The following is an 11,861-nucleotide window of genomic DNA, read 5'->3' as shown; positions in this document are numbered from 1 at the left end:
TTCTCCTGCAGCTTTACCTTTGTGTGAGGACATGGCACTGAGCACCACAGTGGTGACACATATGTTATCTTCCGGCCCAGCCTCATACGAGTACTGACCCAGGCCTGCCTACAGCACCCATTACACCTGGACCTCTTAAATTGTTGCATGATTCTTCAGTAGACCATCAGGTGTGTATACCATGCAAGAAGTCGCACCAACTCCGTCCATTTTACTGAGATCTGTGGTCCCTCCAGTGCCGTGGCCCCTGTTGAAAACTATGCCCCTGACCATATGGTCTCCAGGATAGGTAAAATGTCACACCTACAAGAAAATGAAGGCCCTGTTATACACTGCCCGTGGAACTGAGTGTCACAGAATGTTTCTGTTGGAAGCCGTGACTAAGCACACAGGTGGCACCTCAGGTGTTGATTTTATTTATTCATTTTAGTTTTATAATGTGTCACATGCTCGTAGGCCTCAGAGCACAACAAAAAACAAGACAAACACATAACACATATAACAATGCAAAAAAGGAAGAAAAGGGTCCAAGCTCTACAGACTGCAATCCTATAGAGCAGAAAAATTAACGCCTGTCTTCTAGTCAGATAAGACAGGTCACTACAGGTGGACAAAAAGGATGGCAGATTGCTCATACCACACCCCACCAGTATACAGTCCCTGCCCTTCTGGGTGCACCACTGATCTCTAGTAATCCTTTCAATAGTTGGTAAGGTCTGCCATTCTTACAACACCTGGCCCAGTCTTTTGATGAAACCATGCCAGCAACTTGTTGATGTTTTTGAAGTTGTCCCGCATCATGTGGGACAAACGTGTAGCACACAAGTGAAGGTTGTGATAGAATGGTGCACATTTTAGACATGTCAACAATTCGCTCAGGAGCCCCAACAACGATTTTTTCGCTGCTCTTCATCAGCATTCCAGCATGTGTGCTTTTGGCACCGATTCTGTTCAGCTGGCGAACCGCTCACCCGTCGTGCACTGGCATGAGGCCTATGCTCAAGCTGCGATCCCAGCCTGTTATCAGTTGGCACCTTTCTGTGGACTTGTGCAGCCGCAACAGGAATGTGGCTGCTGATCGCTACACTTTTTTGAATAATTTATATATTTAGGGATGGCCACCTGATTCTCCACGCTTGATCCATGCACTTTCAGATAAAACTTACTTTTGTATCCAAACAACCCACAGCCTTCACAGCTCTGGATGCAATGCTTCAAGAGAGCAAAATGCCTTCTATAATTTCATCAACTGCCTCTGCCTTACAAAGGTTGACGTTCCATTTGCTAGCTGTTTTTCGCTGGTTGTCTTCCAAAATGGCATACTAGTTTATGGGTTGTCTGAAGGAATTGACAACATGTCCATGGCAAACCTGATGCGTAGAACGCACAACAGCGTGACAAAAACGAATTCCCAGAGCATCAAGTGGAACATCGTGGTTACACCAGACCGGCATAATCCCCAAGCAGCCTTTCGTCCACGGTGCAAGAGGCCACTAATTTGGTAAACAAGAATAAACACTTCCTTTATGGGGGATGGCAAAGTATTCCTCCAAGTATGCACCAGAAGTTTGCAATAAAACTGAACTATTGAGAGCTGTATTTAATCAAATGGACTCTTTGAAGTGAGCCTTCCAACAGATCAAGAATTACATTGTATCACCTGTAAGTCTTCAGCCATTCAAGCCGGAGTAATCACGTCCAAGCCGCCTTACTCATGCAATGCACCACCACCTCGGACTAAGTCTTGACATTAGTGTCCACGCCCCTGAGTAATTTGTAAGTCAATTTCTCTGTCATCGAAAGAGAGATGTTGGCATCTCTGTGGGCTAACGAAAACGTCCAGGTATACATGCAGGGAAGGATTTCTACCTTGCGCACAGACCACAAACCATTGGTGCACATCCTGAAGCCAGGCGGCACACACAAAGCCGGATCACATCTCTCAAGACTGGCAGTGAAACTGAAAGAATTTACTTTAACATGCTGACAGCTCGTCCTGGTTACCATCCACTACCAGGTGACCAGATAAGTGAGCGTGAATGCTTTATTGTCACGGTTTCAGATGCCATGGAAGTTATACCATGAGCTGTCAGCGAAGAAGATTGGCTCTGTCACTGAGCAGTCCAGCAGACTGCCAATCTGCAGTCAATGTGCAAAGAGCTGTTTGCCTGCTGAGTAAAATATGCCAGGCACTCTGCAGCCAACGTATCTGCAGAAATCAAGGCAGAGTCCCAAATTCTGATGAGGAAAAAGACATTTATACTAACAATAACCCTACGGGGCACCTGATTGCGCCTATCACATGATAGACACCTAGGGTTGATGCTTACAAAGCACAGATCATATGCTTGACGTCAAGAGATATGCTTTAGCAATCACCAATTACAATTTAAAATAGTCTGAGATCCTTTTCCTGTACTACACCATTATGACACCCACCTCAGGAGATTGTGCCAAGGACGAGTAGGCTCGTCCTTTTTGCATAGACTTGCATAATAGCCTGGCACTTAAAGGGTTAAAAATGCCTTTCTCTGACAAGGGGGTCCAAAGGAAATAGTCTCGGATAATGCGGCACACACATTTCACCACTTGTGAAATGTCACCATTTTTCTGCAAGGGCAGAATTGCCCATCTGATGGTGCCACCACAACAGAAATTGCCAAGTTGGGAAAAACAGGTTGCTCGCCAAATACAGTACAAGGCTGCCACTCACAAAGCCATGCAAGAAGCTGCAGCAGCTCATTGTGCCACCCCGCACACCACCGAAGTTGTCGGTCCATTCAAACGTATGTGGAGCGAACCAGTCAACTCCAGATTCAATGCAGCATGGATGTCAGGGAAGAAGCGTCTCCCACCACTTTCTGCAGATCAGAGGAAAGGGGGAGGGCAGGACAAACAACATCAACGAGAGCCAGAGTACTCCAACAGATACGCCTCCTTGCCCAACATCATACAACACAAAGATTGGGTGAAGGTTAAACTAGCAAGAGTTCCAACCCAGCATTACCAAGTACAGCGAACTGTAAAATGCAGTACAAGTTACCGAAAGCAGTATCCTCTTGAATAACGGCGCAAATGGAAGGTCAGCAGTTCCCCCATACAAAAGCATAGTGACAATAAATTAGAAAATTAGAATGGAGGGCACTGTTCACCAAGACCAGGTCAAACCAGAGGACAACAAATCCAACACATGTGTAGAACATAAAATCAAGATGGCAGCCCAAGCCTTTTTCGACTCACACCACAGATGCCCTGGAAAAGGAGGTGGGGCCCAGAGCCCATCTATGAGTCTAGCCATCTACCCATCTAGAGTATGAATATCCCAAACAAGCCCACCTGTAGTTCATTAGTTTGGGGTGATCCGAGAGGCTGGGTCGGCCTCTGTGTAAAACAGGAGGTCTCACAGGAGTGTGTGGGTTTTTGGAGGAGCTCATCCTAAGGAAGCTGGAAGGGAGAGCAGATAGAGTGGGAGCAGGAGTTTAGGAGTTTTGAGGGTGAGAACAGAGAAGAAATGCCAACAGAGGAGAGAAAGAGAGTGAGAAGAGAGAAGAGGAGGAAAGTAGGACTACGAGCAGAGAAGAGAGGGATAAGAGGAACAACAACTAAAACAGAGACAGAAGGCATTTGGAGAGATGGGTCCATTTGGCCGAGAGACCAGTAAGGTGGTAGTGTGGTATAGGGCCATCGCTCGTCTGAAAATGGGAAGCTGTGGATGGGTGGAGCAATGAGCATGTGGAGATACGACAAGCTGTTCAGGTGAACCACAAAGGCAGAGAGGAGGAGAGGAAAGGAGTAGGAGAAGGCTACATTGGTACTAGCATGTGGCAAGCCATCCAGGAGGGCAGAGTTAGTAGGCTGGTGGGGAGCAGAGCCACGGCCCTGAGTCAAGGACGTGATGGGTGGTGACGCGAGTAGAAACCATAAAGGGCCTCCATATTGCTGAAGCCCCTTGGCCTTGATGAAAGGCAATCTCAGAATCAATGTCTGGAGCAGCACCAGTCGGGGGCTACCACTCTGGTCCTGAGACCAGGGAGGAGGTCTCCCCACAAGTGAATGGAGATATTAGATATTATTAATGTCTTTATTTTTATAATGACATGGATTACATGATTAAAATATACGATTAAAATGTGTTTAAATGAATCTTGATTTTCTTGAAATTAAGGAAGGGAGAGACTCCGTAAGAGTGAGGATTCCATAATGATTATAGGATTCTGGAATCCAGCAGACAGCTTCCATTACATTCCACGATTGATAATTCCACTGTCTCTCTGCCATTCTCTCTCTGTATCTGTCTCTCTGTCACTCTCTCTCTGTCTCTCTCTCTTTCTCTCTCTCAAGTAGATATTGTAATCCAATGGGAAAGGACCAGCGAATTTGCGAGTAAGAGGAGGGTGCGGACTTGGAACTCCACTCGTTACAGCAAAGGGCTTAGCATTCTGGGAGGCGTGATCATTTTGTGCGAGAGAAAGAGCGTCCGACATATGAAATACCCATATGAAATAACGCATTATGTTGCTTGGTAAACTGAGCACTGTCTCAAATCCCACTCTAGCTTGCTTAGGTAGTGACAGGCAAGGCCTGCCGGCACTTATTTCCCATTGTGGCAATGCCCATCGAGGTAAGAACGGGGATGGTCATGTCTTTGTCAGGAGACGGAGTGGGGCCAGAATCCATGGTTGCGCCTATCAGCAGTCTACTGCAGTGCCTCTAACAGGTCTTGAAACCCTCTTATAAGGCTAAATACATATCTTTGGTTTCACAGTGTTGCTGAAGCCCTGCACGTGGTTCTTCACTGGGAGGTTGATGAACTGAGGAGCAGGACTGATAAGAGGTGGAACGTGGATTCCTTGTAATGCCTGCAGAAGCATGCTGGCCGTGAAAATAAAGGGGTGGGAAGGGGAGTGTAGGATGCAAACAACAACACCGCTGTCATCTCGAAGGGTCCCATCCCTGCTGGATATTGGGCACTACTTCCTTGGCAGGGGGATACAGGAAGCAGAGGAGGCGAAGGGAAATAGGAGGACCTTTGCACCCATGGGATAGGACGAATAGCTGTAATTGCCCATGCATTTTATTATTTTGCAGTGTGCAGCACAAGAGCCTGTAACCAATTGTCACATGTTTATTTTGTCAACCTTCTTAAGCCATTCCAAATACCCTAGCAACCCATTTATTATCAAGAATGGATAATGAGGGTGATCCAAAGTGAAGGAACTTTCAGAAACATAACATGGTGTTTTATCCCAGCACACTGGAATGGGAAAAATGAGGAAAGGACGTCATGTTTTATGGGGTTCCACTACCAATTCTATATTTTAGTTTCGGCTTTTTGGTGGCTGCTAGCGGCACCTATGGGACACATATTTTGTCGGTGTTGTTTGGTTATGCCACCCATTGACTGGCAATGAATGTGCTAATCTCTATAGCTATTCCCGCCCACTACCTGCCCCATCTCCATCAAAACACATCTTCCAGGGCTATCTTTGAGCTAGTTGTGTCAAGCATCAGCATCAAACCGTGGATTACCAATGATATTTCCAAGCAGTCCAGCTGAGAGGTAATGGCTTAATTGTAGCTATAAATGTGCCTGTGGTGTATTAAAAAAATGTCTTAAACACGTTTGCCTTCAGATACTCGATGTATATCTGTTCCTTACACTCACATCTGTTTTAAACCATGCACTGAAAGATCCAACAGGTTTGGCTAGTGCCTAGGCATACGATAGGCATTTGCCAGGCACTACTACCATATGTCCAGGTAATCACACCATTTTCCTTCTGTTGCTGTTTTATGACCAGGTAGTACCTTTGTGAAAAGGCCTATCCCAAGCTTGTACTAGAGCAGTCTGAGTCAGCAGGGCAGGCTTCACTCACACCGAGTAGGTACAGCATGGGCATCAGCAGCGGAAGCTTCCCACACAAAGAACGGGTACAGCATGAGCCACATCAGCACAAGCTTACCACACAAAAAACGGGTAGAGCATGAGCCACATCAGTGCAAGCTTCCCACACAAAGAACCGGTACAGTATGGGCCAGAGCAGCGCAAGCTTTCCACACAAGGAACGGATAAAGCCGGGCCATAGCAGCGCAAGCTTCGCACATAAAGAACGGGTACAGCATGGGCCAGATCAGTGCAAGCTTTCCACACAAAGAACGGCTACAGCATGAGTGACAATCGCGCAAGCTTCCCACATAAAGAATGGGTACAGCATGGGCCACAGCAGTGCAAGCTTCCCACACAAAAAACGGGTAGAGCATGAGCCACATCAGTGCAAGCTTCCCACACAAAGAACCAGTACAGTATGGGCCACCGCAGCGCAAGCTTCCCACACAAGGAACGGGTACAGCCAGGGCCTTAGCAGCACAAGCTTCCCACACAAAGAACGGGTACTGCATGAGCCACAGCAGTGCAAGCTTCCAGCACAAAGAATGGCTACAGCATGGATGACAACAGCGCAAGCTTCCCACACAAACAACGGGTACAGCATGGGCTGCAGCAGCACAAGCTTCCCACACAAAGAACGGGTAGAGCATGGGCCACATCAGCAGAAGCTTACCAGACAAAGAACGGGTACAGCATGGGCCACAGCAGCACAAGCTTCCCACACAAAGAACGGGTACAGCATGGGCTACAGCAGTGCAAGCTTCCCACACAAAGAACGGGTAGAGCATGGGCCACATCAGCGGAAGTTTCCCAGACAAAGAACGGGTACAGCATGGGCGCAGTAGCACAAGCTTCCCATACAAAGAACAGGTACAGCATGGGCCACAGCAGCGCAAGCTTGCCACACAAAGAACGGGAACAGCATGGGCCATAGCAGCGCAAGCTTACCACACTAGGAACGGGTACAGCATCAGCCACAGCAGCGCAAGCTTGCCACACAAAGAATGGGTACAGCATGGGCCACAGCAGCGCAAGCTTGCCACACAAAGAATGGATATAGCATGGGCCACAGCAGCAGAAGCTTCCCACACAAAGAACGGGTACAGCATGGGCCGCAGCAGCACAAGTTTCCCACACAAAGAATGGGTACAGCATGGGCCGCAGCAGCACCAGCTTTCCACACAAAGAACGGGTGGAGCCGGGGCCGCAGCAGCGCAAGCTTGCCACACAAAGAACGGGAACAGCATGGGCCATAGCAGCGCAAGCTTCCCACACTAGGAACGGGTACAGCATCAGCCACAGCAGCGCAAGCTTCCCACACAAAGAAAGGGTACAGCATGGGCTGCAGCACTGCAAGCTTCCCACACAAAGAACGGGTACAGCATGGGCCGCAGCAGCACACGTTTCCCACACAAAGAATGGGTACAGCATGGGCCGCAGCAGCACCAGCTTTCCACACAAAGAACGGGTGGAGCTGGGGCCACAGCAGCGCAAGCTTCCCACACAAAGAACGGGTACAGCATGGGCCACAGCAGCACCAGCTTTCCACACAAAGAATGGGTGCAGCATGGGCCACAGCAGCGCAAGCTTCCCACACAAAGAACGGGTACAGCATGGGCCACAGCAGCAACAGCTTTCCACACAAAGAACGGGTGGAGCCGGGGCCACAGCAGCGCAAGCTTCCCACACAAAGAAAGGGAACAGCATGGGCCACAGCAGCACAAGCTTCCCACACAAGGAACGGGTACAGCATGGGCCACAGCAGCGCAAGCTTGCCACACAAAGAATGGGTACTGCATGAGCCACAGCAGTGCAAGCTTCCAGCACAAAGAATGGCTACAGCATGGATGACAACAGCGCAAGCTTCCCACACAAACAACGGGTACAGCATGGGCTGCAGCAGCACAAGCTTCCCACACAAAGAACGGGTAGAGCATGGGCCACATCAGCAGAAGCTTACCAGACAAAGAACGGGTACAGCATGGGCCACAGCAGCACAAGCTTCCCACACAAAGAACGGGTACAGCATGGGCTACAGCAGTGCAAGCTTCCCACACAAAGAACGGGTAGAGCATGGGCCACATCAGCGGAAGTTTCCCAGACAAAGAACGGGTACAGCATGGGCGCAGTAGCACAAGCTTCCCATACAAAGAACAGGTACAGCATGGGCCACAGCAGCGCAAGCTTGCCACACAAAGAACGGGAACAGCATGGGCCATAGCAGCGCAAGCTTACCACACTAGGAACGGGTACAGCATCAGCCACAGCAGCGCAAGCTTGCCACACAAAGAATGGGTACAGCATGGGCCACAGCAGCGCAAGCTTGCCACACAAAGAATGGATATAGCATGGGCCACAGCAGCAGAAGCTTCCCACACAAAGAACGGGTACAGCATGGGCCGCAGCAGCACAAGTTTCCCACACAAAGAATGGGTACAGCATGGGCCGCAGCAGCACCAGCTTTCCACACAAAGAACGGGTGGAGCCGGGGCCGCAGCAGCGCAAGCTTGCCACACAAAGAACGGGAACAGCATGGGCCATAGCAGCGCAAGCTTCCCACACTAGGAACGGGTACAGCATCAGCCACAGCAGCGCAAGCTTCCCACACAAAGAAAGGGTACAGCATGGGCTGCAGCACTGCAAGCTTCCCACACAAAGAACGGGTACAGCATGGGCCGCAGCAGCACACGTTTCCCACACAAAGAATGGGTACAGCATGGGCCGCAGCAGCACCAGCTTTCCACACAAAGAACGGGTGGAGCTGGGGCCACAGCAGCGCAAGCTTCCCACACAAAGAACGGGTACAGCATGGGCCACAGCAGCACCAGCTTTCCACACAAATAACGGGTGGAGCCGGGGCCACAGCAGCGCAAGCTTCCCACACAAAGAAAGGGAACAGCATGGGCCACAGCAGCACAAGCTTCCCACACAAAGAATGGGTGCAGCATGGGCCACAGCAGCGCAAGCTTCCCACACAAAGAACGGGTACAGCATGGGCCACAGCAGCAACAGCTTTCCACACAAAGAACGGGTGGAGCCGGGGCCACAGCAGCGCAAGCTTCCCACACAAAGAAAGGGAACAGCATGGGCCACAGCAGCACAAGCTTCCCACACAAGGAACGGGTACAGCATGGGCCACAGCAGCGCAAGCTTGCCACACAAAGAACGGGTACAACATGGGCCACAGTAGCGCAAGCTTCTGACACAAAGTACGGGTACAGCATGGGCCACAGCAGCGCAAGCTTCCCACATAAAGAACGGGTAGAGCATGAGCCACATCAGTGCAAGGTTCACCCGCACAAGGTTCACTGTCTGGCTTCAGGCAACAGAGCGCTACCCCTAAAGGGCACACACTGGGCCTCATTAAAAGTTTGCCGGTCCAGGAGCTATGGTACCAGTAAGCTTGCTGGTATCGTAGTTCCCGGACCGGCAAACTATGAGTTGTGCTTGCGGGTGCCTTACTGCCCGCTAGGTCGGACCTGGCGGGCAGAAAGGCACCCACGAGCACAGCATGTCGGATGCACTGGCAACGTCATTAACAGTGCCGGTGCATCCGACCTCCCCATTCCCATTTGGCCCTGTGGGGCCGAATGGGAATGGGGAGCATCTTTTTTCCGGTGCCCGCGAACGGGCAATTACCGGGGTAATTGATCATTCGTGGGTGCCTGGAAAATATTGCAAGTTTGGCGGCTGCCTGACGGTTTTACCGGCAAGGCTGCCGCTAAACTTGTAATGAGGCCCACTGTTTCTTAAAGAGTCAGGCCTTAGAAAGAAGAGCTATCCCCCTACATTGCACGTGCTGGAGACCCTGAAGGCCCTTCATGTCATACGATGGGTGAACATCTACAATGAAAAGGGAGAAATGGTGGGCAAAGCTGGGCAGAGATGGGCATACATGTTGCTTGAAAGCAGAGAATGTACAAACAAAAGCGGGAAAGGAACTAACAAGGCACTATTGAAGCTGGATGCCATGTCAGGCTGGTATGTCAAGAGAAGACAAGGAATAATCAAATGGGATGGGCCTGCAATAGTTTGGCACGGGCAAGCTCGGATCCTGGGAGGGCCTGCGTGTCACAACAAGGCAGACAATGATCAGCCAAGCAAAGGGGGCTACATGAATAAGACACAGTGGTCTCCTCATAGCTTTTGCAACTAGCTACAAAAGAATGCAAACTCAATTGTTTTCATATGTCCCAGAATTCATACCACCTTGTGCAAAAGTGTAAATATGATTGTACATGCTGGCCTACCTCACCTGGCTGTAGGTAGAAAGCCTCCTCTATCTTAATCCCCTGTTGTAGTGAAAATAGCGGTTGATGGAACACATGGTTCCTTCCTGGCACCTGCAGATTCCACCCTGTGCATATGACAATCCCTTACCTCTCAACCTCTCCCTGTCTCTGGAAGGAGAGCCTATAAGGACAGATAAACATTGCAGAGCGGATCCTGCCCTGATGTCATTGGTTAGTGCTGGCACAAGCTTTCATAGGAGCTCGGGTACAGGGTCGTACCTGGCAGGGAGCAAGCAATACTGCAAACCCAAAATTGCAGCGTTTCTGGTCCACCCAACCTATCTCCCTCCCCGAACCCCCACACTTTCTCGGTCGACATGCCTCTCTTGAACCTTCCTGCAGCCACAGCAAACATTCAGGCCTGAGGGATGGAGCACTCAGCGTCGGGGGCGTACACCTCCTTTTAACTTTCCTGCTCATCATTTCATCACAAAGAAATGCTGGCAACGTTTCAGCATCATTCTGACACTGAAGTTGTGGAACGGCCCAAAACCAGGTGAGGGATGGCAGGTGGCAGGGATTCCATTTTTGCCTGGGGGGGTGTTCACTGTGTGAAAGGGATCGGAGGCTTACGGGGCACACTGGGGTAAACTTCTGGGAGAAACAGCCAGGGATTCTACCCCCTGCCATGATCACCTGATGAATCACCGAAAAACACTATCCAATGCCTTGATGGGCGAAAATCTCACCTGGCCATGGTGCAAAGCACCTAAGCAAGTTAGAGTGAGGTTTGAGACAGTCTGCCAACCGTACATTAAGGACGTTGAAAGGGGATCCTTCATAACTCAAGTAGCTGTTCCTCTGAACCAAAGGTCTTGCCTCCTATAGCTGTTAGAACCTGGCCTATGGTAACAGGTGGTGTCCGCAGGCTGCCCTCTTTCCACATCTGCCAATTCTCATATCCTTTCGACACATAGGGTGAAATTAATGTGAGAGAGAGAGAGAGAGAGAGAGAGAGAGAGAGAAGAGAGAGAGAGAGAGAGAGAGAGATTGGCAAACAGGCCCCGATGGTGGCAATGGGAGAAAGTGAAATGGAACCTGTCTGCAAGAGTCCAGTGGTAGGGATATGGTGAGCACATCACATTGTAATACATTTTCCAGACGTTTGATGACTTCTAGGGTAGTGTGGTGTTGTTCATGTGTTGTTGCATGCTTTGCTATGCTAAACTATGATCTGCTCTGTGTGGTTTGCGGTTTGTCTACCCATTGATGTTTCTGAGTGCTCCCCGCATTAACCTGCTCTAATTCTACATTCCATAACAAAATACATATGCCATTAAAGCCACCCTTGCATGGCTGTTGAACAGGCCTCGCAACAGACATCAAACATCAGCACACAACACTGCTACAGCCAACCTACATACCACACCCCAAGACAATGCATCCTAGCACCGCGGGCATGCGGGTCTCCTCTTTTGACCCAAATGACTCTATACTCTTGACATAGAGCATTTTACCCTCGCTCCCCTCTAACCTCATCCATCCCCCTCTCTTTCAGATCTCCCAGGGGCCATGGAGGCCATGCACCTGGCAGCAGAGTGCGATGTAAATCCCAATAACATAACAAAACATTCACACAAGGCAGCACGGTTGGCTTTGCCACTGCTTGTTTTTTTTTTGCGGCCAGATCGGCTGTCTATAACTAAGCAAGCGGACTTGAGATGCTGACTCAGGTTATTGGT

The sequence above is a fragment of the Ambystoma mexicanum genome, chromosome 5p, assembly GCF_040938575.1.
Source record: "Ambystoma mexicanum isolate Mex_15411 chromosome 5p, UKY_AmexF1_1, whole genome shotgun sequence".
In the NCBI taxonomy this organism is placed as follows: Eukaryota; Metazoa; Chordata; class Amphibia; order Caudata; family Ambystomatidae; genus Ambystoma; species Ambystoma mexicanum.
The sequence above is the reverse complement of the archived record's forward strand: the minus strand, read 5'-3'. Positions refer to the sequence as shown.